The sequence below is a fragment of the Patella vulgata genome, chromosome 6 (genome assembly GCF_932274485.2).
Source record: "Patella vulgata chromosome 6, xgPatVulg1.2, whole genome shotgun sequence".
Classification (NCBI taxonomy): domain Eukaryota; kingdom Metazoa; phylum Mollusca; class Gastropoda; family Patellidae; genus Patella; species Patella vulgata.
The window spans coordinates 26,866,540-26,871,539 of NC_065884.2; positions in this window are offsets into that span (position 1 = coordinate 26,866,540).

Below are 5,000 nucleotides of genomic sequence, written 5' to 3' on the forward strand. Positions count from 1 at the left end.
GGTAGTTTGAGCAAGAAAGGTGCATTACATCAAGAATTTTCAAGTGTATTGTACTCAAAAAGGTTTACACAGGTAGTATTCCATATTAGATTTGTTAGAATAAAGTGAACAGTGTCACTGAGGAAAATATGCTTTAAATTCAGAGAGTATTTCTAAAAGGTACATCTGTGGATATTTTTGGTGACTTTAAGCTTAAAGGAATGTAGTATAATCAAGAAAGTTTTAATAACTTCATAAATTGAAGAGAATATTTACTGAAAAGGTTTACAATAGGCAATTACAATGTTAATATGTGTTGGTTACTGGATAACCAAGACTAAGGATGTTGGCATATCCAAAAAAGTCTGGATACTGAAGACTTGTGTCACAAACCCAAAAAGAGAACTGCGATAATTAAAGATGCATTTAATAAGGAACATTCTAGGATACTCTATTCGAAAGGGTTTACATGCTAGATTTTTATAGTAAAAAGAGAGTACTAGGCTTTAGATTTAAAAAGTTTTTCTCCATGATTCAAAAATTAGGTCGTTTACGATCAAACTTGGGCGGAGCTTAACAGCGCAGGGCACGTGACATAAAGGTATTAGTGTAAACACCGTAGTAAAAAAAGTTACTCTAGCGTAACATGGGTCACGTGACATTAATAAATATTGAGGCAGCGTGTACGATCGTCTGCTAGAGAGTTCCGCTATACACTATGAATGACATTCTTATGTAATATAATATTAATAAATATATGGTAGTCGATTATGAATTTTAAAATAATATAACAAAATAATGGTAAAATTTGTGTCCTAATATTGAAAATGTTATCCCCTTTAATATTTATAGAACAGATGATTATTAAATTGAATAATTTATCGGGCTTCTCCCCTATATGGAATCTTTTTTCGTCGAAAAAAGGAAAAAAAGAAATCCAAGAGGATAGTTTGGGTTTAACCTTCTTTTAAGACTTGTGCTGTGTGGGAATCTTGAATAGCAGGTGTTTTGGGAGGAGTTTGGATCACGTGGTCAAAAAGTGGGCGTGGAGAAGACAGTCGAACAACAAGGAATCTTAACTAGCAATAATTTGTAAAACTCGTCAGCTGCTCTACGAACCTAGTATTTTCCGCTACTAGGATGATACGAGGCTAATACTTCCAGATTAATATCAAGTGAGAAATAAATTTTTACGCTGTCTTTAAAGGTTTGTTGGTTTTAAAACAGGTCGTCTGCTTCCGACAGACGGTACAGCGCGAGATCACGTGACTACGACTCTATATACACACACACACACACACAAGCTATAGTAGAAAGGCAGGTACAAACTAGGTCACACATAGTAAATAAAACATTCTGGTAGAAAGGGGTTAAATTATCACAGATATAATTATATTATTGCACATAAGGGTGTATATATATATATAATATCACAGAATATATTATCACAGACAAAATATCACATTGTGGATTTATATAAATAGATTAGATTACAAACACTAAAATTTGTCATAACAGAATATATATCACAGAAATTATAATAATAAAATAGATTAAAATATAATAAAATGGATATAATAAAACTATATAAGTAACATGACAATTAACTGAATTCAATATTTATTGTGTTATCAAGCTGTATATTAATAAAAACCGAGGGTAAAATGAACTTATCAAGGAAATCCTTGCGTTTAAAGAGTTTACGTAAGTAAATAAGAGCATCAGCTAATATATTTTTATACAGTTTGACTAAATCACAGTGTGATTGTGGTTTATCTAAACACATATTACGTCTGACATATATAGTCTGTCTCGCACAGCTTAAAATAATATTTAAAAGTTCCCAAGGGAGGGATTTGTGCGAACATTGTAAGCCAAATAAAAGAATGCATTTAAAATCATGGTCATTTAAACTAAAAGGTAAAATATCAGACAACATATTATGAATTAACTGAATGAAAAATCTCACATCTAAACAGTCATGGAACATATGTAGCAAAGTTTCTTCTTCTTCAACACATACAGGACACAAATAATTCTCAACCTTCCCTATTTTAAACAATCTAACTTTGTTCCATATAATATTGTGTGCTATTTTAAAATCCAGCTCAAGCATTTTTGGAGACTTATAAAATCTATTAATATTATTCCATGTTATTGACCAGTTCACCTCCAAGTTATGCTTTTCCCAAAATATAAGGGAAGTAGGTTGGATATCTTTAAGCTTAATAAGCAATTTATAGCATAACTTAGAGGTGAGTTGGTCATAACATATATCTTGACCATTTATATTAAAATTATCATACCCACTAGGTGTAAGGAAAGACTGGGTATTTATAACAGTTAACCAGGAGTGTGGAATAGATTCTTTAATGGCATTCATAGTCTGGATAATCCTTATCGTATTTACATTTGGAAACTTCTCTAAAATAATGTCTAAAATAGAATGGTTAGGGATAAAACCTGGCTTGACGTAATATAATATATCATAAAATCTATTAATACCACACAAATTAAAATATTTAAAATCTAAGACCTTATTATGGTGAGATAAGAAAGAGTTATTAAAGATAGGCTGCACAGCTATATCGTTTATACATTGTGGTTCAGGGCGGTGGCTGTTATTAAGTTTGTCCCAAGCTAAAAGAAGGTGCTTATAAAAGGGAGGTAATTTGCATTCATTTAAAAGTTTTAAATCTAAATGTAACTTAAAAATATCATAATCTATATAAAAATTACCATACAAACATAAAAAATAAGACATTGTGGATTTCCACAGGTTATTATTTACAGGGTTAAAATAGGGTTTTAACCACTTAATGGCTAGAGCATAGCCCTTTAGCTTTATATCAACCAAACCTAATCCCCCCTCTGACTTTGGAAGTGTCATAACATCATATTTTATCTGTGGGGGTTTCCTGGACCATAAAAATTTTAACATAAGGCTTAAAAGTTGTTTGTAAATATAATCAGGCATAGGTAAAATAGACATTGTATAATAAAATTTTGACATGACAAGGTGATTTAAAACAATAACTTTCCCATAAAGTGTTAAAAATCTTCTAGCCCACATATTTAATAAAATATTCACCATTAAAATCTTATTTTCCCAGTTTTGAATATTACACAGCTGGGAATTGTGACCCATATATACACCTAGAATTAAAATAGAATCATATACAATATTTAAAGGATGAGTTAAAGCAATAGGTTTATTTAAAGCACTTCCAAGGGGCATTAACTCAGATTTGGAAACATTCATTTTTGCACCTGAGCCTTTACAGTAGATATTGATACAGTTAAAAACATTATCAATTGATTCTAGGTCACTCACAGTCAAGGTTGTGTCATCTGCATGTTGATAAATTAGGGATGTATCACTGGAGTTTTTAATGGTGATACCTTTAATTGGGCCTTGTTTAATTAAAATATTTAAGGGTTCGGAACACATGATATATAACATAGCGGAGAGGGGACAACCTTGACGGACTGACCGTTTTATACTAAAATATGGGGACAAATGACCATTAACTTTTACTGTGCTCTTAATGTCAGTATATAAAATTTTCAGCCACCGCCTAAAGTTTTCGCCAAAACCGAAGTATTTCAGAATATGTTGCAGATATTCGAATGACAAACGATCAAAAGCTTTTTCGGCATCAAGTTTTAATAAATAACCATCAATATCTTCTCTGTTTATATATTCTATGACGTCACGAATACTTGCAACATTTTCTAAAATACTTCGGCCAGGTACTGCACAGGACTGCTCAGGAGAGATTATAGTATCTAAAACAGTTTTAAGTCTATAAGATAAAATTCGACATAATATTTTAAGATCTGCATTTAAGAGTGATATAGGTCTAAAATTTTTTAAATCTTTCTTGTCACCTTTATCTTTATAGATTAAAACAATAACACCCTTTCTCATAGATCTGGTTAAAATATTATTATTATAAATAGAGTTTAAAACATTAAAATATATTGGGCCTAACAGATTCCAAAAATGTAGATAAAATTCAGGCGACAAGCCATCTATACCCGGACTTTTCTTTCTGGACATTGAAGTTAATACTTTAGTTACCTCGTTCAAGCTAAAAGGTGAGTCTAGATAATCTCTATCCACCTCTGTAATTGACTTTGACAATACACTACACACCTTATTAATGGCAACTGGGTCATCACGTGACTCCGGTGTATACAACCTGCTATAATAACTAGAGCATGCATAGATGACGTCACATGGTTTATTTACAGTTTCACCGTTATGTAGCAGCTCTTTGACACAATTAGAGTTTTGACGCTGTTTCTCTAAACTTAAGAAGTAGGAGGAGTTTTTATCACTTTCGGTAGCCTGCTTAAACTTACTTCTAAGTATAGCTCCGTCACATTTCTTTTGTTCATATTTATCTAGTTTAATTTCTAGTTCTTTTATTCTGGACATTTCATAATTACTCGAGAGAGATGCTCTTCTGTACTCATATTGAAGTTTATTGTTTAGCGCCCAGAATTCTTCTCTCTCCTTTTTCATTAAATTTTTAGAGAATCGTTGGGATGTAGATTTTATCTTATATTTCAAGTTATCCCACCAATTTAAAATATCACTAGAGTACAGAGGTTCATCTCTCTCTTTAAGAATCAGATTATTAATTAAAAGAATAAAATTACTATCTTTTAAAAGATTATTATTAAAAACATATAAACCTGGCCCTCGTTCACAATCATTAAAGTCTAATAAAATGGAAATAGGGATATGGTCCGATAATTTAGTATATGTAATAAAGGTATTATGTACATTAGAAATAAAAGATCGAGGAACTAAAATATGGTCGATACGGCTCATTTTTAAAACATTATTATTGCTAATCTTACGTGTATATTGCCGCTTATCTGGGTATTTGTATCTAAAAATATCACATAGGTTATGTTGTAAAATGAAATTATTTAAAAACATACAGCCTCTTTTGTCCGTCACCATACCCTTGCATCTATCTAAAAAAGGGTTAAACACTTCGTTAAAA